General features: G+C 43.6%; 1 pseudogene; it reads left to right on the top strand.

Moving 5' to 3' along the window:
- The first annotated feature begins 593 nt into the window (after window positions 1-593).
- Window positions 594-19,267, top strand: LOC130844479 (F-box/WD repeat-containing protein 12-like; annotated as a pseudogene).
- Window positions 19,268-27,067: the final 7,800 nt, after the last annotated feature.

The raw sequence follows: 27,067 nt of genomic DNA, 5'->3' as shown, positions 1-27,067 counted from the left end.
TCCCCTCCGCCCATGAGCCTGCAGCATCCAGCAGCCATCGTGGCCAGGCAGCTCTCAGGGGCAAGCACTCCTCGCTGTGGGCCTCTTCCCTCCTGTCCTCTCAGTCCGTCACCTTACTGGTAACAATTTTTCTCACTCTGAATCAGCTCTCCAGTTCCCACATTCCCACTCCTGGACCCTCTGTTCAGCTGTGAATCAACGTCTCAGTCCAGGAACGCTGAGCTGCAGTGTGGACCCTCCATGTGTTTCTCACTCCCTCCCATCTGCCACAGCTCTGCCGCTTCACCCTCTTTGAGCCATCGTAGATGCCTCCCTACTGGTTATGTCAGGATCCTTACAATCCTTTCTGGTGTCCGAGGTCGTGTGCTGGTGTTCAGTTGGTTCTCTATGGGAATTATTGTGTCTTTTGGTTCATTCCCAATGCATCTGTGGAGAGGGATGCATTCCACACCCTCTACTTCACTGCCATCTTTTTTTTCTTCCTAATCTACCTCATTGTTCTAACTATCAGAATCCTGAGAGAGACTGTGTATCTGGGAATCAGCCCATCTTGGACCAGTTGTTTTCCTCTGTGCTAATGGCCGTGACAGGGCATGGACCTTGGCCAGGCCTGGCCCGTGGTGGCACTGCTGGGTGCACTGCTGGGAAGGGTGTGTTCTGAGCAGGCAGCTGCAGATATGCAACAGAAGCTGTTTACATCCACAGGCCCGAATGTGCTTATCTGTAAACCTGGGCTCCTTGGGGACCAAGTGAGATGCTCCAAGTGGAAGTTCTCTGTATGCGGCCCTGCACAGCCCTGGTTCTGAGTACAGCCCAGGTCCCAGGCAGGGTGGGTAGTATTGGGTCCTGCCTCCCTGTGCAGCCTTCTTCAGTTGAGCTGTAGGTAACCACCAGGAATGCTTCAGACATGCTGTGCCCATGCTCACAAAAGACCCCACCGTCAGTCCCCCTGCAATGGCACAATCCCAGGCAGTGTCCACACCCATGCTCAGCAACTGCTTTCCTCCCGGATGCACCTGTCTCCTCTGTAGTGGAACATTTCTTCTGTGTTGTGTTCCCTACCAAGCTGTGCATCCTGTGAGGATGGGGATCACACCCTTTCCACCTACACTTCCCCAGTGTGAGCTGGGTGATGGTTGAATGAATGAAAATAATACATGTTTAGGAAACGAATGGGGTCTATGTGAGTTGTTACGTTAATCTTGCTGTTGTCCAGGGCACGGAGATCTGGTCGAGCCCTCTGCAGCCTGTGGCTCTGCTGAATTTGGTGACCTACCCTCAGCTGCAACTGGTTGTCACCGTGGACAAGTGGGGACTGATCAAAGTATGGAAAGCAGAGGAAGGGTGTGAGCAAGCCTCTTTCTCCCTGCCTACGTACTCGTCTTCATTGGAGGCCTGTGACATTCCAGAGGGCCCCCTCCTGCTGGTGAGTGACCCGGCTCCCAGGAGTCTCTGCTGTTTCCCAGGGTCTGTGGACCTGGCACCAGACCACTGTGCCAGGTGGCACCTTGCCCTGTGGGCTGGCTGTGATTTTTTATCCACGGGCTCCTGCTTTCCTGTTTCCTGGTCCTGCTCATAGTCATTCTTCCCCTTGCAGTTCCTTCTCCCTACTGCATTCTCACCCTTCTTTCCCCCTTTTCAAGTCTCTGTGAGGGCCCAACTCAAAGGAAAATTGAGGCATGTTTGACAGAATGCAAGCATTTGCCTGAGATGATGAAGGCCTCCTGTTGTCAGGACATTTGGTTTAGAGGTGATTCTTAGGCATTGGGAGGGAGCATTTGACCACAGAGAAATAGTGAAAGTGGGTATAAGCTGTCAGATGGAGGAAGTGGCCTCCATCTGGGGTCAGTATCCTCCTCCTGGAGGGAAGGAGGTCTTTGAAAGTGTGGGCAAGCTGGCATCCCAAATATCAAGATGAACAGACATCCAGGAAAAGTTTCATATGTAAACAGAACTAACTCTGTAAATGAACTAAGCTTGTAAACAAGAAAAGTAAGACCTGATGAAACAGATTTCATATAAACAACTCTATAGTTGTTTAAAGAAGACTTTGGAATAAGTGTAATTAACATCTCCACAGCAATTTGAGAATATATTGTACAGATGAAGAGGAAGCCACTATGATTCTCTCCTGGGAATGGTAGAGCACATGATTCACACTTACTTGTTGGTAAAGGACAATTAGAAAAATTAGAATATATATCAGGTCAGAGAGTTAAAAAGAACAAATGGTTTCTAAGCCAAGATTCAGAAGGTGGCAGAAATCAAAGTGTTGAGCTTAACACTGGGGCTGCCTTTGTTCTGGAGATGTTTACTTCAAGGCTAAGGGGATGAGCAGAGCTTTGATAGCCAAGTAGAGAAAAGTTGGAGTGCAGGGCCACCAAGGTTTGGGGCCCTGTGAAGTCTCTTACTTTGGGCAGGTTATCAAGTTGCAACCTAAGGGTGAGGGTGGTCTGAAAGTAAACGGTCCCTGCACTGGCTGCAGCTGCCCAGTTACCAGGTAGGAGTGAGTGAAAATCCTTTCTGGAGGTTAACACCTCCCAAGGCCTCTCTGTTCAAATACAGTGTTCAGCACTCAGAGCTGAATAGGCATGTGAGATGAGATAATGTGAACTACCCACGGCAATCTGCAGATTCAGTGCAATCCCTATCAAACTACCGATGGCATTTTTCACAGAACTAGAGCAAAAGTTTTAAAATTTATATGGAAACACAAAAGATCCCGAATAGCCAAAGCAATCTTGAGAAAGAAAAACAGAGCTGAAGGAATCAGACACCCTGACTTCAGACTATACTATAAAGCTACCGTCATCAAAACAGTATGGTACTGGCACAAAAACAGAAATACATATCAATGGAAGTGGATAGAAAGCCCAGAAATAAACCCATGCACCTGTGGTCAATTAATCTATGACAAGGGAGACAAGAATATACAATGGAGAAAAGACAGTCTCTTTGATAAGTGGTGCTGGGAAAACTGGACAGCTACGTGTAAAAGAATGAAATTAGAACATTCTCTAACACCATACACAAAAATAAACTCAAAATGGATCAAAGACTTAAATGTAAGGCCAGGCACTATAAAACTCATAGAGAAAAATATAGGAAGAACACTCTGTGACATAAATCGCATGATCCATCTGCTAGAGTAATGGAAATAAAAACAAAATAAACGTGTGGGACCTATTAAACTTTTGTTTATAATAAAACGAAAAGACAACCCACAGAATGGGAGAAAATTTTTGCAAGTGATGCAACTGACAAGGGATTAATCTCCAAAATATACAAACAGCTTATGGAATTCTATGTCAAAAAAAAAAACACAAACACCCCAATCAAAATATGGGCAGAAGATCTAAATAGACAATTCTCCAAAGAAGGCATACAGATGGCCAAAAACCACATGAAAAGATGCTCAGCATCACTAGTTATCGGAGAAATGCAAATCATGATGCTAAAACATCAATGAGATATCACTTCATGCTCGTCAGAATGGCCATCATCAAAAAGTCTACAAACAGTAAATGCTGTAGTGGCTGTGGAGAAGAGAACTCTCCTACTGTTGGTGGTAATGTAAATTGGTACAACCACTATGGAAAACAGAATGGAGCGTCCTTAAAAAACTTAAAATAGAGCTACCATATGACTCAGCAATCCCACTCCTGGGCATATATCTGGAGAAAACCATAATCCGAGAGGATGCACACACCTCTATGTTCATTGCAGCACTATTTACAATAGCCAAGATATGGAAGCAGCCTAAATGTCCATTGACAGAGGAGTGGATAAAGAAGATGTGGTACATGTATACAAGGAAATATTACTCAGCCATAAAAAAGAATGAAATAATGCCATTTGCGGCAACATGAATAGACCTAGAGATTATCATACTAAATGAAATGAGTCAGACAGAGAAGGACATATACCATATGATGTCACTCATATGTGGAATCTAATTAAAAAAAAAAGATACAAGTGAACTTAGTTACAAAACAGAAGCAGGCTTAATAGATATCAAAAACAAACTTATGGTTACCAAAGGGGGAAAATGGTGGGGAGGGATAACTCAGGAGCTTGGGATGAACACATGCAACTGCTATATATATGATAGATAACCAACAAGGACCTACTGTATAGCACAGGGAACTCTACCCAATATTCTGTAATAACATATATGAGAAAGAATCTAAAAAAGAATGAATATATGTATATGTATAACTGAATCACTTTGCTCTACACCTGAAACTAACACAACATTGTAAATCAACTATACTCCAATAGAAATTTAAAAAAAAAGGAGATAATGTGAACTAGGACCTGCAGGATAAGCAGCAGACAATGTCAGTAGAGCCCCAGGGGCTTCAGATATTGCAGTTAGTAGCTCTAAACACTAGCAAGCATATAGTTGCTCTGCTCAGGGAGAGAAATTTCAACAGAGAACTTAAAGCCATGAAAAATGATGTTGTAGATTTGGAAAAGAACCAAGTAGAAGGAAATTCTAGCATAGCAGAACTGAATAACAAAGGTTAGGACTCAGTGGATGAATTTAATAGCAGGACAGTTGAATCACACAAAAGTCTGGGGAGGGTGAGGGGACCTTGTGGGCCACTGGCAGTGTTCTACTTCTTTACTTTGGTAGCAACATGAACATTTATTTTGTAATAAGTTACTGAGCTTTTTTACGTTTATGTTTTGTGCAAGTTTCCATGTGTATTATATATATCAATTAAGAAGTTAAGAATATAAAAGAATAGTGAACTGGACTATCAAAGTAATTTTCTGGAATGGAATGGGGATACCAAGAGTGGTAAATGTAGAAGAGAGGCTGAGAGATGGAGACCACTGTTTCTCAGACTTGAATGGGACGTGAATCAGTGGGGGTTCTTGTTTAAATGAAGATTCTGATTCGGTGGGTCCCTGGGGATGCCTGAGATTTTTGAGTTTTTTAGAAGCTTCTTGAGAATATTGATGCTATCAGGTCACAGAACACACTTTGAGTGGTGAGGCCATAAAGGATCCATGAAAAATTCTACTATTTGTTTCTTTGATGTCCTAAGAGTAGTTGAGGCAGGGAGGCATGAGAAACATTTGAAGAGATGATGGTACATATGTTTCCAAACTAGACTAAGGACGTTAATCCATGGAATCAGGAAATCCCCGCAAACCCCAAGCAGGGTAAATAAAAATAAATCTGCATAGAGACCCATCAGAGTGAACTGAGATCATTGAAGACTAAGAAAAATCTATTTAGTAGCAGCAAGAGGAAATAAAACTACCTTCAGTGTAATACTAATGAAACTGCTTCAATCAAAGGGAAAGTGACCACAGATGAAATTTCAGAGAAGCAGGAAAGATTTATGAGCAAAAACTGTGGGAAATATGAGGAAATCTAAATGAGTATCAACTGTATAAAACAGCAACAACAATCCCTTATGGACTTTTAACTATATATAGAAGTAAAATGTGTGACTTTAGCATTTAGGTTGGGAGCAGTTTATGAAGAATTGAACGGTCTAAGCTCCTTAAATTGTCCAAGAAGATTAAACATACCAATTAGCCTGCGTTAAATTGGCAGATGAAGGGAAGTTCTTTGGGGTGACTTGCTCAGGAGCTCAGTATTGTGTGAAATGAGAGTCTTGGTCACTGTAGGTAATGTCTGGGTCTGCAAAGCAGATAGAGGTGCCTGGTATATGTGGAGACATGTGTGACCGTCATTAATATTTGGGATGTCTGGGGGGCAGGAGGTCCTGAGGTCTTCATCCCAAAGGGGGAAACCTTGGATAAGAATTTAGTTTCTGCATTCACTGGCCACATGGCCACACCACATGGCCTGAGAGTGTAAACATGCATGTTCAGGGCTGGTTATTGGCTGGGCATTGAGGGCTAAGCTGACTGCCTGGAGGTTAACCATTTGTGTGGACTGTTGGGTCCTTCCTCTATCAGGGATACCTGGTTAAGGTACAGGCAGCAGCACTGCTCTGGTGGACCACATGGCATGGGGTGGTGGCAGTGCTATCTATACAGTGTGAGAATTCCTTTTCTTATCTACTCAAAGGGTGGCCTACTCTAGTGTCATTGCCTGTGGCAAGGGTCTGAGGACAATGGGAAGCTGCTTCCTCCTGCACCAGATGACCAGGCCTGCCTTCACCCTGAAGGTGTCATTTCTGTCTTAGCAAGGAGGCTTTAGTGGCTTTGCAGAGCCTGCAGGATGCTACCTCCACCTCCTGAGGCACAATACCTACCTGACAACAAAGAGTCATGGGTTCTGGACCTGTGATCACCTCTGTCACCACAAGAGCCCAGATATAACTATAACTTTCACTTTGATCGTGTGTTGTGCATGGCCGAGGTTGGCAGATTTTATACCAGAAGCACTGATTTTCTTGAGGTTGCCCTGTCGGAGGATGGGGCAGGATCAACCCCTAACCAAAATTTGGCTCAAATTTTGGAGACTGCTGACTACACATGTACCAACAGGGTACGGAAAAGAGCATTCCCCCAAAATTCAGGTCTGCCCAGGGCCTCAAAATGTGACCTTCTTTGTCCTTCCTTGGAAATGGTGCATTTGCCATATATTTAAGGATCTCAAGATGAAATCATCCTAGATTTAGTTTGGGCCCTTAATCTAACAAGTGGTATCTTTATAAGAAGAGGAGAGGACACACACACACACACACACACACACACACACACACACACACACAGAGAAGCCATGTGCAGACGCTACAGACATTGGGATGTGCTGTTACAAGCCAAGGAAAGCCCTAGAGCCTTCAGAGGAAGCATAGCCCTGCTGGCACCTTGATTTCAGACCTATATCCTCCAGAACTGTGAGAGAATAAATTTTTGTTTTTATAAGTCACCTTGTTTTGTTACTGCACTCCTAGGAAACTAATGCAAGACTCATCTAAAAGAGAACACTTAAGGATGTTTGGAATTAAAAGAATGGGAAAATGATGGGCGTTGGAGATGCTAATCAGAAGCTAGCTAACACAGCTAGTAATGTTAGATGAGAAGACGAGATGATAAAAGTCTTTACTATATCTTAGCAGTCATTTCAGAATAATAATTAGATCAACCTCCCAGGAAGATACAGCAAGGCTAATTTTTGCTTTGTAGGTTTTTTTGTTTATTTTGGTTTTGGTTTTGGTTTTGTTTTTTGTGTTTTGTGTTTTGTTGTTGTTGTTGTTGTGTTTTGTTTTTGTGTGTGTGTATGTTTTTGTTGGTGGTGGTTTTATTTACTTATTTATTTTGGCCTCGCCATGCAGCACGTGGGATCTTAGTTCCCTGACCAGGGATTGAACCTGCGCTCCCTGCAGTGGAAGCTCAGAGTCCTAACCACTGGACTGCCAGGGAAGTCCCTGGCAAGGCTAATTTTTAATGCACCTCCAAAATATAGCCTAAAATATATATCAAGCAAAAATGTGTGGAATTTCAAACAGAAATGGCCAAAGCTATGAGCAGAGGAGAAATTTCTGTTACCTGGCTAAAGAGAGATGATCTGGGTGGACCCACACGCATTCCATGAGCACTTTAAAAGCAGACAGTTTTCTCTGGCTGGTCACAGAAGGGGAAGTCAGAGAAGCGAGGGCACAGGGGCCTTACGTGCTAGCTGCCAGGCTGTTAGTGGGCCTGGGAATGAGAATAATCTCTGCCAACAGCCAGCGGGCGGGGAAACCTCAGTTCTGCAGCCACAATGTCCTGAACTGCCAACAACCTGAATGGGCCCCCAAATGAGAAGCTAGCACCCTGCCACCTTGACTCGGCTTTGTGTGAGTTTTTCTCTGTCCCAAGGGTTATTTGGAAGTTGTTCTACATGTAGGTCAGTGGCTCATTTCAAGTTAAATTCTATTTGTGTACAAGGTCCATTTACCAAACCCAGGCGGCAGTGGGAGTCAGGGGGACAAGACTGTAAAGTCGGAAAGAGTGTGATTTTATGCTGTGGTTTAAAATTAGAATTTTGGAATGACATGTTTTTTCTTGTCAGAGTAAGTCCTACAAAGTAAGGACAGGGCTGACAGATTTTATATTCCTCCTGGGTTATGGTGAGACCGCCGACCTCACAGCTGTCAGTTACTTCTCACGAGGTATGCAGTAAATTCAACCTCCTGTGACAGACATCTTACAATGAAAGAATACAATGCACCAAACTAATTATTTTGTTTTTTGAAAATTTTTTAAAGAAATTTTCTCTGTTTATTTACTGACTGCATTGGGTCTTTGTTGCTGCATGTGGGCTTTCTCTAGTTGTGGTGAGTGGGGGCTGTTCTTTGTTGTGGTGCACAGGCTTCTCATTGTGGTGGCTTCTCTTGTTGTGGAGCACCGGCTCTAGGCATGAGGGCTCAGTAGGTGTGGCTAGTGGGCTCTAGAGTGCAGGCTTAGTAGTTGTGGCGCATGGGCTTAGTTGCTCCATGGCATGTGAGATCTTCCCGGACCAGGGCTCGAACCTGTGTCCCCTGCATTGGTAGGTGGATTCTTAACCACTGCACCACCAGAGAAGTCCCTTAATATTAGTTTTTTAAAATCAGGATTGAATGTTGAATTTTGTGAAAGGCTTTTTCAGCATGGAGATATAGGATTTTCTCCTTAGTTCTATTGTTATGGTGAAATATTGGATTTTTAAAATATGTCATCCATGCATTTCTTTTTAATGTACTGATGTATTTTAAATGCTGATATTTTATTAGGATTTTGGATCTGTGTATGTGAGATTGTTCTGTAGTTCTTCTTTGGGGACTTTCCTTTATTAGGGTTACATATAAAGGCTCTGCTTTCTTCATGAAAGAAATCTGAACATTTTTCTTCTTTTTTAATGCTTTGGAACAATTTAAGTTACATTGAAATTACATACTTTTCAGTTTGGTAGAATTAATCTTTGACATCATCTGGTGCTGGATACTTTTTTGTCCGGTAGTTTTCTCTCTCTCATCTATGGAAATTGGTCTGCTCAAGCCTTTCTGTCTCTGCTGGGATCAATTTTGATATATTGTATTTTTCTAGGGAACTGCCCAATATATCCAAGTTTTCAATTTTTTATGCACACAGTTGTCTAGGATATTCTCTTAAGGTTTTTTTTCTTTAAATTTCCTCTATTTGAACATTTGTTTCCCTCTTGTCATTTCTTCTTGTATATAAGACTTTTCTCCCATTTTTTTTGTGATTATATTAGCTAGTGCCTTGTCTGTTTTATTTAATATTGCTATTGATTTCTAGTTTTATATCACTGTGATTAGAGAATATTGTTTGTATTACTTTGCCATACATAACTTATTAAGTTTTCTTTGTGACTCTATATTCAGTTTTTGTAAATGTCCGTGTGTGCTTGCAAGGGCAGTGTGTTCTCCATTATTGGGTGCAAAGGTCCAAATATAGTCATTTTTTTTTATTAGAGTATTATTGGTTTACACTGTTGTGCCAGTTTCTGCTGTACAACAAAGTGAGTCAGCTGTATTTATACATATGTCGCCATATCCCCTCCCTTTTGAGTCTCCCTCCCACCCTCCTCATCCCACCCCTCTAGGTCATCACCAAGCATCAAGTTGATCTCCCTGTGTTAGGCAGCAGCTTCCCACTAGCTACCTATTTTACATTTGGTAGTGTATATATGTCATTGCTATTCTCTCACCTCGTCCCAGCTTCCCCTCCCCGCCATGTCCTCAAGTCCATTCTCTACATCTGCATCTTTATTCTTGCCCTGCCATTGGGTTCATCAGTACCATTTTTTTTAGATTCCATATATATGAGTTAGCATACAGTATTTCTTTTTCTCTTTCGGCTTACACACTCTGTGTGACAGGCTCTAGGTCCAGCCACCTCACTACAAATAACTCAGTTTCATTCCTTTTTATGGCTGAGTAATATTCCATTGTATATATGTGCCACATCTTCTTTATCCATTCATCTGTTGATGGGCATTTAGGTTGCTTCCATGTCCTGGCTATTGTAAATAGTGCTGCAATGAACATTATGGTACATGTATCTTTTTGAATTATGGTTTTCTCAGGGTATATGCCCAGTAGTGGGATTGTTGGGTCATTTGGTAGTTCTATTTTTAGCTTTTTAAGGACCCTCCAAACTGTTTTCCATAGTGGCTGTACCAGTTTACATTCCCACTAACAGTGCAGGAGGGTTCTCTTTTCTCCACACCCTCTCCAGCATTTATTGTTTCTAGATTTCTTGATGATGGCCATTCTGACTGATGTGTGGTGATACCTCATTGTGGCTTTGACTTGCATTTCTCTGATGAGAAGTGATGTTGAGCATCTTTTCACATGCCTCTTGGCCATCTGCATGTCTTCTTTGGAGAAATGTCTATTTAGGTTTCCCGCCCATTTTTTGATTGGGTTGTTTTTTCAATATTGAGCTGCATGAGCTCCTTGTATATTTTGGAGATTAATCCTTTGTCAGTTGTTTCATTGATGAATATTTTCTCCCATTCTGAGGGTTGTATTCTTGTCTTGTTTATGGTTTCTTTTGCTGTGCAAAATCAAAGAAGAAATAAAAAAATACCTAGAAAACAATAACAATGAAAACACAACGACCCAAAACCTATGGGATGCAGCAAAAGCAGTTCTAAGAGGGAAGTTTATAGCAATACAATCCTACCTCAAGAAACAAGAAAAATATCGAATTAGCAACCTAACCTTACACCTAAAACAATTAGAGAGAGAAGAACAAAAAACCCCCAAAGTGAGCAGAAGGAAACAAATCATAAAGATTAGATCAGAAATAAATGAAAAAGAAATGAAGGAAACAATAGCAAAGATCAATAAAACTAAAAGCTGGTTCTTTGAGAAGATTAACAAAATTGATAAACCATTAGCCAGACTCATCAGGAAAAAAAGAGAGAAGACACAAAACAGCAGAATTAGAAATGAAAAAGGAGAAGTAACAACTGACACCACAGAAATACAGAAGATCATGAGAGACTACCACAAGCAACTATACGCCAATAAATTGGACAACCTGGAAGAAATGGGTAAATTCTTAGAAAAGTACAATCTTCCAAGACTGAACCAGGAAGAAATAGAAAATATGAGCAGACCAATCACACGCACTGAAATTGAAACTGTGATTAAAAATCTTCCAACAAACAAAAGCCCAGGGCCAGATGGCTTCACAGGCGAACTCTATCAAACATTTAGAGAAAAGCTAACAGGTATTCTTCTCAAACTCTTCCAAAATATAGCAGAAGGAGAAACACTCCCAAACTCATTCTATGAGGCCACCATCATTCTGATACCAAAACCAGACAAAGATGTCACAAAAAAAGAAAATACAGATAGTTGTGTTTTCTTTTGTTCATCAATCTGAAAATCGTTTTATTTGAATAAGTGAATTAAGCCATTTACACTGTGCGATATCGCCTTGCGTTTTATCTCACATTTGCTATGTGATGTGGTTCATTACCAGGCTCCTTTCTCCACATCTGTTTTCTTCCTGTTTAATCTGTGTGTTGGGTTAGGGGGCGATATCTTTTGTCATATAGGCGGGTTTGTATTTTTGTTGTAGTGGTTTTCTTTATCTTAACATTGTCTCTCTCCTTTTTCCTTGGTATGGCCTGTCTCCTATTATATTTGTTAACTTTCGATGACACTCCTTTACTCCTACGGTAGTTGAATTATTCTATTTTGATCTTTCTTCTCATTTTTTAAGATGTATTATTTCCAACTTTTTTGAGACCATACAGTATTTATACACTGTTCTTCCCTTGTGTCCACTTTTTTATTTAATAGCTCTTTGATCTACAGTTTAATATATTTCATAACCACAGCAGTTCTTTGGTGACCTTTTCCTTGTATCTTGTGGTTTGATGAAGCCCATCCCCTAGTCAGTTCCCGAGGAAGTGCTCAGGAATGCAGTTCTTGCATGTTTAACGCTGCTGTTCTGTAGCCTTGATGCTTGAAGGATGGCCTGGCTGGGCACTAAATCCCTGGCTCATGCTTTCCTTGAATTTTGTGGAAATATCATTCCACAGTGTATATTTCTGTTGAAAAGTCTACAGCCATCCTTATTTCTTTTGTTAGACACTGGACTTTTTAAATCAAAGGCCTAAAAGACTTTTTTGAAATATTTAAAGTGTAGTAGTTGTATTGTGACATGTCTGTGATGACCATCCCAGCTCAACTTTCCCAGGATTTCTTTTATTTCCAAAAAAGTTTCATTGCACATGAATTTTAAATGTCTGTTAATTATTTAACTTTTCCTTTGTACGAAACTCACTTATGTGTTTATTAGATCTTCGCTTCTCTTCTTGGACACCTTCTCTTCGATTCTTTTTGGTTCTTGATTCCATTTTTGTTCTCTTGCTTGCAGGCCACCTGTGCCGAAGGGGCGCTCTACACGCTGATGGTGCCGCAGCTGCAGCCACTCTCCAGAGTGAACGTGTTTCCCAACAACCCCACCAGTCTCCTCTGCTTTCCTGACCGGCAGTGGGTGTTTGCATCAACCCAGAACTCAGACCTGGGCCCGAAGGTCAGTGGTGGGCTGTGTCCCTTGCCTGAGGGAGGGGCCTGGCTCTATGTATACAGGGTGACGGGTCCTGTGCCCTAGGCTTGTGGGGTGCATCTGGGGGCAGCTTCTCACGTAGGACCAAGTCCCATAGCCGTGAGGATGATGACGATGAGTCATCCGTGGCTGTTCACAGCAGTGAACCCCTTCTCAGGGCCACCAGCTGGGTTGATGGCTGTGCTGGCCTCTCCCAGGAGCCTCTACTCTTTCTAGGCTCCCATGTTGCCCACAGGTTGGAAGGGGTCAGCTGCCCAGCTGGAGACGACAGAGCTTAGTTCTGAAGAGGTTTGGGGCCTTAGGGCCCTCCTGGTGGAAATGATCATGAGGTATTTGGTGGCCTGAGAACAGGCTTCCACAGGAGTGAGGAAGAGAGTTTCCAGGTCAGGCACAGAGGAGGTGCTGACAGCATGGGGATAGTGTCCGTCACCTGCAGGCCCGCACACAGCTGGCCTGGGAGAGTGGCTGCCTCTGTGAGAGATTCTTGGACTCAGAGATGCTCAGCCTGGGTGCCAGGCTGAAAATTAGACCAGAGTAAAAAGTGGGCAGCTGGAGAGGGTCTTGAGACAAGGAAGGATAGAGAAAGAGAAGCAGTGGCAGAGCTGGACAGGATGGGCAGTGCTGGGACCTGGTAGCCAGGGGAGGCCAGTGGTCAGGGGGCAGCCAGAGGAGAGAGGCCACTGGATCAACGGGCAGCAACAGAGCAGTTCTGGGGGCCGAGAAGGGGTGTTTGGAGCCAGACTGCAAGGAGATAGGAAAGGAAGACAGAGGAAGACATGGGAAACAGAAGCAAGATGGTGAAATGCAGCTGCTCAAAAACAGAAAATCCATTTATTTGATTCACCCATTACACTGACCTCACTGGGACTGGTGTGCCAAGATGTTTCCAGCGGGGCCAGATGTGAGCTGGGGTTGACCTTGCTCCCTCTTGGCCAGATGTGAGCTGGGGTTGACCTTGCTCCCTCTTGGTCATTGTGGTCAGGAAAGGAGGGTCCACATGGGCCATCCTGTAAGACCCAGTAAGGTCACTGTGAGTGTGGGTTGTGGAAGGGGCTTTCAGAGTGCTCCTGGGTTGAAGAAGTGCCCTCCCTCACTGGCAATGAGGAGACTTGCGGTGCTATTTTGCCAGGTGTTCCACACTCACTCCTTGCTCTGCCCGTCAGAAGACAAGCCTCCCGTCTCCGCCACTCTTCCCACCCGTCTGACATGCAGAGGCAGCCAGGCTAATGGTGATATACGTAAGTGACAACGGTGTGCAGTTGGCTGTTACCACCTATGAGCTGGGGGCCAAGAAGTCCAGGGATAGAGCGGATGTTCTGGGTGAGGATGCCCATATCAGGATGGTCACCACCACTGCCTTATAGTGCTTCAAGCACAGGTTCCTCATGTTTCCTTTGGGGTACTTTTTCTTTCTTCTCAGTGAATCATAGTGACCCCACAGATGTGTTCTTGTGATTTTGTGTACTGGTGGAGTGGTTGAGTACTTGCTGTGTGTTGGGTCCTCTGCATGGCCCTGGGATTCAGACGTTAGCTACTGTCCACTCTCCTCCCTTCTCTGCTTCCATTCATCCCTATCTCTTCTTTCACAATTTTATGTCAGAGTCACAGTTCTCAGCACTGAGTGCATACAGAGATGAATAAAAGCCACAACTCTCTCTTCCCTAAGGAGCTCCTAGTCTAGTAGGAAAGTAAGACCCACATCCCTCTCCTTTCCTACCACCTCTGTTTCCCAAACCCCAAATCACCCTGATAGGCCTTTCCTATGGTCCTTATCATTTTTTTCTTTTGTATTCTATTCATTTGTTTTTGTGTCATCATTTGACCATAAATTTTACACTGAGCTTCCCAGCAGCCGAGGAAAAAAGGGAAATGGGATGGGTACTGTAATCCCTTGTCTGATATGAGAAAATGCATGAATTCTTCAGAAGAGGTAATTTTATTTTCCTGCTGCTAAACTCCATGAGGAAATGATCATTTTTTTTTAACAGGGAATGCTATACAGTATAAAAGACAGTATCTTCAACAGTAGTTTTGTCATAAGTGTCACAGTTCTCATGTGGCCATTTCTTACATCAACGTGTTTTAGATGAGGAAGGGTAGAACACAGGGTGGAAGCCTCATCCCTGGATAGCGCTGTGTGCCAGATACTGTCACTTTCACATGCATATGGCCTTGAACCTTTACAGCCCCTGTGAGGCTGTAATCAGCATCAAAATCAGCAGTTTAGAGCCGATGACTGGGAGGCGATGACCGGGAGGCGATGACCGGGAGGCAATGACTGGGAGGCGTAGGGGAGTAAATGCGTGGGTCCGGACTGAATGCAGGTGGGACCACAAAGTTGTTGTTGTTTTCATTATGCCACATCATCTTATGAGAGGCGTGTCTATTCCAGACCCCAGCTGCTCCTAAGAAATGACAGTCTGTGTGTTTTTATTTCAAAAAGTACAGCAGATCGCAAGTTTCCTGCTGCCAGACACCATGATGCCTCCTCACCTCATGAAGGGCCCTGGCTTTCAGGTGATCCTGCTCGTGTCCAGATCGGAGCTGGTTCTCTTCACCATACACAGCCTGCAGCTGGCAGCCTTTCAGGACCACCAGAGGCCTATCACGTCCACGTGGGTGGTGAGTGTGGTGCCCTGCCCGCCTGCCTGCCTCTCAGCTCCATGCTTTGGAGCCCACGTCCCTGCCTCACTTGGTTTTTCATTTCAAGGACCAGAGTCGAGTCGTCACCTCTTCCTTCGACCTCTCCTTGCGAGTCTACGTGTGGAAAAAGGAAAATAAATTTCCTGTCCTCAAGAGCTGCTATCATTTGCTTGGTGGGTCGCACAGATGGGCCAGGTAATTGCTTCTGATTTTTAAAATGTTACCTGTATGATGGCCTCTCCTGGCCTCCCAGCAGGAGGATGCCATTGGAAAGGATGTGAATGGGACTTGGCGTCATAGCCCAGCCTGCCCCTCACTATCTGGGGACCTGAGGCAAGTCATTGCTGATATTCATCCACTGTTTTATAGAAAGAAGCTACGCTGTGCATCATCTACATTATCTCCTTTAATGTACAAAACCACCGCCTGCAGTTAGCGTCACCCACATTTCCCAGATGAAACAGAGGCTCAGAGATGTAGCTGTTTTGCCCAAAGACCCACAGGGATGCATAGTGGAGCCCAGGGTGGGCTTTGATGCAGCCCTGCAGCCCGGCTCTTACCTCCCCTCCGTAACCCGCACAATCCCAGAGCCATTTACCATACCCAGGGGGAGTCAGTGGGGGCAAGATTGTAAAAGTCAGAAAGAATGCGCTTTTGTGTTGTGGTTTAAAATTAGAATTTTGGAATGACTTATGTTCCTTCTTGTCAGAGTAAGTCCTACAAAGTAAGGACAGGGCTGACAGATGTTATACTCCCCCTGGGTTATGGTGAGACCACTGACCTCACAGCTGTCAGTTACTTGTCACGAGGTATGGGGTAAATTCAGCTTCCCGTAACAAACATCTCACAGTGTTAAATGAAAAAATACAATGCCCCAAACTAAATATTTTTAAAGTTAAAGATTTCTATAACAAACCTACCTAGTTTCTGAGTTTGCGAGCCCTAATGCTCCACCTCCACACTGCAGGCCGTGAAGTGCTGTATTTTTCCTACTTAGCACCCTGATATGTTGCTACTTACTCTCCCCTGCACTCGGGATAGGTGGCCTTGCTGGGCTGTTTCTGCGTTTGGCCACAGGCCAGCCTTTGTGAAGCAAAGCCCTCAGGCCGGTGGCTACACTCCCCACAAGCACTCATGACTCCTCAGTAATGATTTTCTCCCTCCAGTGGCAGGAAAACCTTTCCTCTTCTAAGGGAGACATCCGTGCAGACACTTGTTGCCGCTGGAAAGAGGCCATTGAAGAGGTTGCCAGGGCCCTGGCCAGCTCACCCTTCAGGGGTTTGTGTGCTGATGTTGGCCTCCAAGATGTGATTTTTTTTTCTTTCCTTTTTTATACATGTCTTTAAAGAATTCTTACATCATTACTGAATGGTTAGAATATCTTTTCACTGAAGTAACACTTGTCAACTTAACAAGGAAGGAGCACTTCTAGAAACTTCTTTCTTACATGTTGTTTTTTTTTTAAAGGTCTTTATTGGAATATAATTGCTTTACACTGCTGTGCCACCCTTTGAGGTACACCAGAGTGAAGCAGCTGTACTTATACATGTTATCCCCATATCCCCTCCCTTCTGCGACTCCCTCCTACCCTCCCCACCCCGGCCCTCTGGGTTATCACCCATCATCAAGTTTCTCTCCCTATGTTATGCAGCAGCCCGCTATCTGTTTTACATTTGGTAGTGTATATATGTCAATGCTACTCTATCACTTCGTCCCAGCTTCCCCTTCACCCTCCACCCCATGTCCTCAAGTCCTTTCTTCACATCTGCATCTTCATTCTTGCCCTGTCACTGGGTTCATCAGTACCATTTTTTTAGATTCCATATATATGAGTTAGCATATGTTTACATGTGTTTTTAAACACTGCACTACATGCATTACGCAAAGCAAAACTTTCATTCACTGAAATTATACTCGTGGTGAGCATGTAGCAGAGTTAGAAACTTCTTTTTTACAGGTATTTGTAAACTGCACTACCTGCACTATAGGATGGTAAACTCATCCATTCACTGAAATGACTGTTCTCGATGTGAGTAGCACACTTAGAAGCATCTTCTGAGAAATGTGCTTTAATCAGAACCCTAGAATGGATTACAGTCTTGAATTACACTCTTTCCTGATTCATCACAGAGTCCTCGAGAAATCCTTAGTTGATTGGATGAGTGGTAATTTCTCTTTGGGAGTTTCATTTGGCAATCATAGACCCAGTAGTCTTGCTTCTTGCTGTTCCCTGCAAGACAGGCAGCCATGGACTGCATTTCCTCTCTCTTTTCCAGCACCTTATTGAATGCTGTAGGAGATAAAGAGTACTTTTTAGGAGCTTTTCGGTTTCCTAAAGTGTTATCATCTGTGAACATGTATTCTGATTCTCCAAAGAAAACGGGTGTGTTAAACATAAATTTAACAACAACCTAGCAGCGTACCCCTGGGAGAAATAAAACATATGTCTGCATGTGGCTACAAAGACTTGACTGTTCTTAGCAGCTCTGTTCAGAATACCCCGAAAGTGCAGACAGTGCAAATGTCCATCAGCAGGTGAATGGATAAACCCACAGGGGAATGTTATTCAGCCATAAAGAGGAACGGTGCATTGACACACACTTGACATGGGTGAACTGCAAAAGCATGGTGCCAGTGAAAGAAGTCAAATGTATAAGATCACGTATTGAATGATTCCATTAATGTGGTACATCCAGAAAATCTGTGGGAACAGAAGGTAAGTTACTGGCTGCCCGGGGCTGGGAGCCATTATTGCAAATGACTATGACAGATCTTTTTGGGCTGATGGAAATATTCTTAAACTGGGTTTTGGTGATAGTTACACAGTTCTGCAAATTTAGTAAAAATCAGTTGAGGGGGGAGAAAGACTAAGACGAAGTCTCTAAAGAGAAAAAGAAAGAAGACAGGTACTAGTTCAACCTTCTGTGCTAACAAACCACAGAGACTTCTGGCTGCCGTACCATCTCAGGGAGCACCTGTCACCCTGCTTCTTGCTCAGCCCCACATAGACCAGCCAATGCTGCAGTTTTCTGACGTAGTCTGGAAACTGTCGTATTCCAGTCTTGATGTTAAATTCTAAATTGAATAGAACTTCAGTTGCTGCTTAAAGACACTCAGTAAATCAGCATAGAATTTACGTTGAAAGATATTTCATGAAAGCCAAAGCAGAAATATTTCAGAAGCAACCTATAGACAAAAACTGGGCTTCTGTAGGGAACTCAGGAAGTTCCTTCTCTAGTTTTTTTTGTTTGTTGGTTTGATTCAGTTCTCTATACACTTGCTTCATTTTTCTCTTGTGCAATAGAACAGCATTGTATGTTTGTGGAAAAATGAGGGCCCCATTGGCTCCTGCATTTATGTCTCCTTCACTGAGACTGGTTAGGAAATGATAGTACTTCTAAATTCTGGAGAAATGACTCTGACTTGCCCAGATTGGATGAGGTGCCTTCCACTCCTGTATCAGGAGAAGTTTCTAGAGTAGCTGGAATCATTGTGATTCAGGCAGCTACTATCAGGAGGACCTAGAACTGATCACGCTCAAGTACGTGGTGATTTTTGCTAATTCATACAAATGAACGTAAGTCCTCAAGTCAGAGCCCAGAGTAAACATGGATGGGGTGGACTGGGTGGAAAAGGTACGAGGTTACACTCCATCTTCCTGTAAAAGCTTTGACACTTAAACATTTCTCCTTTTCTCAAGTTAACACACAGCATGTCCCTTCCCTTCGCAGTGGATCTACTCATGTGGAAAGCAACAGTATGAGCATTGTCGGCGTGGAAGCCAGAAACATCGGAACGAGTATTCTAAGATCATATTACTTCAAAGTGCAGTGTGGCTGAGATGACTGCATCAACTGAAGATGATCAGGACATCTGATGAGGAGCTTGTCTGCATACAAAGCCTAAAGTAATTAATGCATGAACATTGGGAAAGGAAGTAGTAATCCTCAAATACTATGGGCCACACACTGTGTGATGTGACTTTATTTTTAAATCCTGGCAAGAAGGCAACGAAATGGGTATTATTGTCTCTATTTTTCAGACAAAGAGCATGAAATATAACAGAAGAGTAGTTAACCCATTGTTATTCCATTTTCCAGCTATCAAGCAAGCTGCCCGGAGGTTATTCAGATATCAAGTAGCCACGAGGGGTGAGTGCAAGACTTTGGGTGCTAGAAAGCCCAGGTTTAAAGTACTGGGATTGTAACATAATTGTTTTTTGTTGTCCTAATATGTAACTAAGGAAACCTTTTTTATCTTCCTCATCCCTGTTGTGCCCTAGACACACACTAGTGAACGGTTCTCACTGTCATACACGTGAGTGGTGTGGCGCCATGTTGCATAGCTGCAGGGATGCCGCTTTGTGTTTTGTGAAAGTGGCGCCCCTGGATTTGGTCCACAAGGAAGCCCTGGCTAGTTTAGTGCATGTATCTTTAGAGTTCTTAATTGCAGGCAGCAGGAACAGCAAGCTGGCTCACTAACATCAAAAATGGAATTTATTGGAAAGAAATAGAGTAGAGCACTGGGTCAGTGTGCAGGCTTGAGAAACAGACTTGACACCAAGGGAAGCCAGGCAGCAGGCAGCCACCAGGGCCTGCTTCAGCAAGGCCTGGCCTAGGCCGTCCCTGGCTCTGCCGCTCGCAGCACCATTTCCCCTCTGGCTCCACCGTGTTGCTGCCACTGTCCTCCCATCGCTGTCACTGAACAGGCATCACTGCCACCAGCTGGAAACTTCCCAGCTGCCCCTGAGGAAGTGTGATTCTTTGACACTGTAGCGGGGCAGGGTGTGTGTGTGTGTGTGTGTGTGTGTGTGTGTGATTTGCTGACCTGGGTCACATGCCCACATCATCAAGTCCAGGATGGGAGAGTCTGCCCCTTCAGCTCTAATAGTAGTTACTGCCAACCAAGACTCACACAATGAAAAATTCCTCAAAAATAGGAAATAAGGATTAAAAACCTCTTTATTACATTCTAATACTGTGGCTGCCCAATACCCAATATATGCTATTTCCTGTATTTGCCTTTTAACAACAGTTTTTTGGCCTAACAGTATCTATATCCTACGTAGCCAACTCCAGATGCAGTCATTTCCCCCAAAGGAGAAAATCTAAGGCTTTTTTTCTTTCTTTCTTTCCTTTTTTTTTTTAGTCTGAGGTGAGGTTTATTTTGGAGTTACTTTATTTTATAAATTTATTTCCTTATTTATTGGCTGCATTGGGTCTTCATTGCTGCACACGGGCTTTCTCTAGTTGCGGCGAGTCAGGGCTGCTCTTCATTGTGGTGCATGGGCTTTCTCATTGTGGTGGCTTCTTTTGTTGTAGAGCACAGGCTCTAGGCTCTTGGGCTTCAGTAGTTGGGGCATGTGGGCTCAGTAGTTGTGGTGCATGGGCTTAGTTGCTCCTCAGCATCTTCCTGGAGCAGGGATCAAACCTGTGTCCCCTACATTGGCAGGCAGATTCTTAACCACTGCGCCACCTAGGAAGTCCTTGGAGTAATTTTAGATTTACAGAAAAGTTGCAAAGACAGTACAGAGGATTCCCATATGCCTTTTACCCATAATGTATTAACCTTGCATGACTGTGATACATTTGAAAACTCAAGGTCTTTGTTAGCTCTGGAAACTGGCATCAAGTCAGAACTCTTAGGGGTGTGTGTCTCTCTTTTAGTTCTATCATAGTTTTGCTTACTGTTCCAAAGCAGTGGGGAAAGGGGAAGGAGATGAGAAATTAGCTGAAATAAATGCACACACACACACACGACACAGCAAGAAAGGATATAGCTGTTCAGAAGGTGAAGGGAAAATTCAGGTAAATTGAGATATAGGGAGGTTTGCTGAAGACACAGGGGAAGGAGTTGGGGTGTCGGCAAGAGATTGGGGACCAGACAAGGGAATGTTGAGTGTATGGGTCCACCTGAGAAGCTTGGAGACACAATGGCTAGGAAAGCAGTTCTGGTCATTTCTTAGGGGAAGGCAACTAATCAGGTCCAGGCACTCTGTCCTCAGCTGCAACATTAGAGGGGTGTCATGTCTGGGGATGGCAGCCCTACCCGAGAACATGTGCAACTCTAGGGATCCCTGTTTTGGGTGTGTGGAGAGTCTTGGTAAGGGAGTCTTTATGGGAACACAGGAAGCTCTGGGGGATTTTGTGAATCTTGCTGAGGGTGAGTCCTGAGTCTGGCAGATGGGCTGTCATTAGGAAAACATGACCTGCTGAGGTGTGGTGCCATGGCTGCAGGAAGAGGCCCTTAGAAAGTACGCCATGCTTTCAAGCCTCTAGATCCAAGCCCTGAAGGCTTGTTCTCCAGCATGCAGGGGGCACTGTGCCACTGGAGGAGCGTGAGGACCTAAGTGGTCCTCCTTGAGTCCTTCAGAAGCAGGCACATCTCTGTGAGATCTTCCATGCATTCCTGGTGTAGCCCAAGATAGTCTGTATTAATTGGAAAAAAAGTTCCCTAGTATCTGGCCACAAGTCAAGTCTTAACAATTTGCAAAATACTAATTGCTAACCATAATTCAATAATTCCTTTTTAATCGAGTCCCTTTGAATACACACACACACACACACACACACACGTGTGTGCACACACACGATTTAAAATAATTGACAAATTAAGTAGAAATTATAAAAATCTCAATAAAATAGAGATAGAAGATAGTTTTCTTAACTCAATAAAGGAATCTAAAAAAATTACAGCAAACATGCATAATGATCATGGGGAACACTTTCGCTGGTGTTAGGAGCACGGTAAGGGTGATATCACCAGCATAATTAAGTATCGCCCTGAAAGTGCTAATAAATATAATACTTTTAGAAAACAAAACTGAGTTCTAAAAGGATAAGAGGTTTATTTACCATAATTTCTAAACAGTACAACCTCCTTTAGAAAACTAAGAAAATCAGTAGAATTAGTAAGCACAGTTCTGCATGACTGGTGAAGAGGTTATCTACCTCTTAAAATCAGTGTACTAACAATTAGAAAATATGATAGGAACAGTATTCCATTCACAATAACAGCAGAAACTATAATATCCCAGAGTAATTTTTAACAAACTTTATGGAGAAAAAACAAAGCTTTTCTAAAGAATAAAGAGATACATCCATGTTGACAGCAACTGCCAAGAAATGTGATTTACAGAACAAACCAAACCAGATCCTGAAGTATGAGATAAAATGTTCAAAATCGTTAATAATCACAAGCAAATAAAACAATAATGACCCATCACTTTATTAGGCTGGTTAGAAAAGGTTGGCGGCAGGGGATGGGGGCGGGGGAGAGGAAGATGCATGATGCCAAGTGTTTGCAGGCATATGGGGATACAGGACCCTAATGACGGAGGCTGTGTCAACCCTGTTCACAGTCTGAAGGTCTTTGGCCATTCCAGTAGTGCACATCCATCCAGTGCATGTTCATGGTCACAGTTTTTCAGCTCCCCACTCTGCCCCCACCCAGTTTCCTGCTCTGGTCAACACCAAGGTTGCCTATCTGTTACTCCCTGCAATTGGCTGGAGTAGGGGTAGGTTTAGATGCTAAACGCCTTTATTCTGAGAGGGTCCTTCTTTGAGGTCCTAGCTCATTGTGGGACTGACTCCTGTGCACTTCCAGTTTGCAGCATCCAACACTTCGATGGCTGAGGGAAGACCGTATCTGCCCTGCAGTGTGCCTCAACCAACTCCAGAAGTGGGAGTAGCCTGGTGCAGGTGAGGTGCCAACCAAGGGAGAGAGGAGAATGGCTGAGGGAATTTGAGAAAGTGTACAAGTTTGTGTCCCAACTCAGTCCACGCTTTGTACCACTCACGTCCTCCCATTATATACAACCCTCCTACTGTAATGAGGCCTGCTGTCCCCCAGGCCCCCTCTATTGAGAATGGAGACATCCTTACGCTACAAGTCGGATTGGAGACCCCAAGCTGGTGACCATTTCTGATCCAGAAGCCTATGACAAGAGTGTTAGTGAAACAAGGTAGAGTCCCCTCTGCTGGATTTCCTCCACCCAAATGAGTGCTTTGGACAGTCTGGGTTGTTTGCTTGGTGTGGTGCCCCAGCCCTTCATCCCCAAGGTGTTGGTTGTGGTTGTTTCCCGTGCTCATTGAAAGTCATTTCTGGGTATAAGAAAGATAGCCCAGCTACTTACCTCAGTTCCAGACACACGCCACCCTACTCACATTACACACCAGCAATCTAGTCCCTGATGTTTGTCAGTTATAACCCTAATCATGATAGTCATTCCTTTCTTTGCCTGTTGGGCCATGGAAAAAGAACAGAAAGTACTCAGGTGGTAATCACAGCTTCCACTGAAGAGGAACAATTTCAGTGACTCCTGAAAGAACTGTCTCCACTCCTACCTCCAGAGGAACTAGGGCCTACAACACTGAGAGCCTAAGGTGGCATGAATGGGAAACAAAAAATAAACAAGTGGGCTGCTGGGTGTAATAATAAAAGGGCCCACCGCTATACCTGTTGGTTCTCAGACTCGTGTATTCTAGCTATAGTCACACTGTCGATCATTGGTCATTGGTTCAGAGTACATACCACATCCTGCATTGGAAGATTGTGTCCAGACGTCACTGAGTGCTGTCTCCCCCAGCCAGCACCTTAGCTGAGCCTTCAGTAAGGCCATCCCACCGTTGTATCAGGCCAGTTACTTGATGATGGACAAGTGACAAAGTCAATGCATTCCATAGTCATGGGCTCATTGTCACACCTCTGATGTAAAATGGGTCCTTTTGTTCTGAGGCAGTACTGTGCAAGATACCTGGATAAGGCATTCTGCAGGTTTGGGGGGTGATGCTGGCAGAAGTATGGGCAGGGTTCATGAGGCCAGAACACTGCCCTGTGGTTAATGGTGCCAAGTCAAGAGCTCAGCATCAGTCAGCAACTACGTCAGTGTTGACAGAGGAAGACGTTGTTGGGTCCATGCTGAGCTGTGACCCTTTACACTGTCCATGGTCCCTTTGCTCAAGGACTGGGTTGGTAAGAAGAGTCTGCCTAGCAGCCAGAGGACCACCATCCCATCCTCCTGACTACTGAGAGCTTTCTCTGAAATGCATTGGTCTCTGTTGGTCTTTTAGGTAAAATAGATCTGCGTACTGTTCACCCACTTACATACCTCTTCCTCAGACCTTCAGTTTTGATCCTTCCAAGCCCTTGAGAAGCCGAAGCCATTAGCCACTGCCAAAAGCATATATCTGTACCTCCAACCACTTTTCTTTCCATATGAATGAATGACTGAGCCACTCTGATTTTGGCCCATGTGAAGGACCTCCTTTTATATGTCTTTCAGGGATATCCCCAAGTGGTGCTGAGATGAGGCAGCAGTGCAGCGGGCAACCATTTTCAGCAAAAGCCCGCATAATGAGGCGACCTAGTTAGGATCTGCACCTGAGTCCTTTCCTCATGTGCTGGCTAGTTGTAGGGCCATGAGGCCTGGTGCTGGTCGAGGGAGAGGCAGCAGTGCAGCAGAGGCAGGTGATGTGGGAGTCTGGGTAATTTACTTGGGCCGTGTGGTCCTGTCCAAGCTCAGCTCCAACTGGGCCACTACTTTTGCACAATAGATCACTGCGGTGCACACCAAATCTTATGATTCATTGGAATAGATCACATCCAGCTCATGAGGTATAACTCGTATCAACTGTCACTTTGTGTCATGTGACGGGGTGGTTTGTTGCTACCAGGGCACAAGAGATGTTCTGTAAATGAAGACTGGTTTTCTTCTGTGGAGGGTGTAGATTTACTCCCAAATTATAATGGTCTTTTTTGTGGCTCCCTACTGAAACTTTCCCCTATTGGAACTTTCTAGATTCCTTCCCATTAGATATCTCTAGCATCATCTGACCTGCTGGGTTATATGACCAAGAAAGAGGGAAACTTGTGCCACAACGAGGATCTGGTTGTGGATCTGATTGTACAGCCATCTCTTGCTTTAGGCCCCTAAAAATTTGGCAGCCTTTGGGGTTATTCAATAACTGAATCAGAGAAGTATTTCAAAATTTGGTACTTGTTTCCTCCAAATTCAAATGCCCAAGAGGCCCACCAGGTGCCTTCTGTTGTTTTTGTTTTACTGTTCAGATATTTGAGGTGCAGGAGCGTGTCCTTCACCTGAGGGGAAACATCCTGACATGCCCTAGACCTTGCTTGGGGCATGGTTACTCTGGCATATGGTCACAGATTGTTCCTGTGAGAAAGGATTGCGGGGATATTCACTGCATATATTTGTGACGGAGTTACAGGCACTTTACTCAAGTGGAACTGACCTTTTCAATCAGGTGCTCTGGATCTGTACATTTAGGTCTGGAAACTGGGTGTGGGGCCTTAATTTTCCATTGAGGTGGAAGACAGTTCACACATTCTCACTTTTCTCTGTTTATGTAAGTATACTAGCGCCCTAGTTGGCTCTCCATTTAGGGAATTGTGATGTATCAACCACCACTTCAGATCCTGCAGGTCAAACCACCTTGATTGCCACTCCAAGCCTGCTGGTCCTTAGCTTGCCAGGATGGCTTCAGGTGTTTTTACCCCAGTAAGAATCCTCAAAGATGAGTGCCCTATGTCAGTGTCGTCTCCAGTCTTAAATTCTGCCTTCCGTTGTCCTACACCAAGATCCACTTTTACGCATGCTCCCAGGTCCTATTATTAGGCAGGTCCTATAATTATTTTGCTATGAAGGCATTTTTTTTTTCTGAGGCAGGGTTTGTATTTCTCAGTCTGGGCTTTGCTGGTACCTGGCTCTTGATATAACCCTAGAAGTAATGAGGAGTAGGCCCTGAGAAGAACCAACATCATCTTGCAAGGCATCCACCTCAGGTAAGGCTGATCATCCCTGATAATGTGGAAGGGGCTGTTTCTGCCATCAGGAAGAGCTCAGGGAAATTTGGGGGTGGGTTCAAGATTCTCAGATTGTTCACTCAAATATCCCAACTCCAAATCTTAGAGTCTTATTCTTTCCATGTCTGGGCCTAATTTTTATATGAGACCTGCTGAGACTGTACATTTAGTCTCTTTTGCAGCTCTGCCACTTTTATAATCAGATCCTGAGCCCGATTTTCAGCAACCTGCCCTGTGGCTGCAGAAGATATGGTTCTCTGGTTTTCAGAGAATAGCTTAAGTTGAAAGGTGGCTGCCATCTACTTTTTGTAAAATGACAAGATATTGTATTTCATCCAAGTACTAGAGGGGAAATTAATCTCAGGTACGTCGTTGACCAAGAGAGAAAGAAGCAGGAGTTATAGAGAATCTAAGAAGGTACACAGAGTTTCCATCCCAACATGGACATCACTTCTACAGCTACAGAATATATTTTCTTTGCAAGTACACAGGAAAACAAGAAAGAAAGGAAAAAAGAAAAGAAAGAAAAAGAAAATATATACTTGGAAATAAACTCTCAATAAATGTCAAGGAACTAATATTACATGAATTATGTTCTCTGGCCATAATAAAATTATTTTAGAAGTATGTGACAAAAATATAATCAGAAGTTCCCATATGTTTTGAAATTAAGAAGCATACAACAAAATAGCCATGTCTAAGAATACACTGAAAGAGAAATTTGATAATTTTTGAACTAAATGATGAAAAAATATTATCAAAATCTGCAGAATGCAGCTAAACTAGTATTATGTAAATTTTATAGTCTTATGTGTCTATATTCAGAGGGAAAAAAAGGCTGAAAATTAATGAGCCTCCATCCATCTAAAACTGTTAAAAAGAAAGAAAAGGAAAATAAATAATAAAAGAACAGGAAATGAAATCATAAAAACAGTAAGTTCATAAAATAGAAAAAGTACATAATAAAATGAACAACAAAGGTTAAAATTTTGTTCTTTGACAAGACTAACAAATTGACAACTCCCTAGCAAGATTAATGAACATTTTTTTTTAAAAATCACAAAAAGCCAATTTTCGGAAAGTAAGGGACATC

The sequence above is a fragment of the Hippopotamus amphibius genome, chromosome 2, assembly GCF_030028045.1.
Source record: "Hippopotamus amphibius kiboko isolate mHipAmp2 chromosome 2, mHipAmp2.hap2, whole genome shotgun sequence".
NCBI lineage: Eukaryota > Metazoa > Chordata > Mammalia > Artiodactyla > Hippopotamidae > Hippopotamus > Hippopotamus amphibius.
The sequence above is the reverse complement of the archived record's forward strand: the minus strand, read 5'-3'. Positions and strand labels throughout refer to the sequence as shown.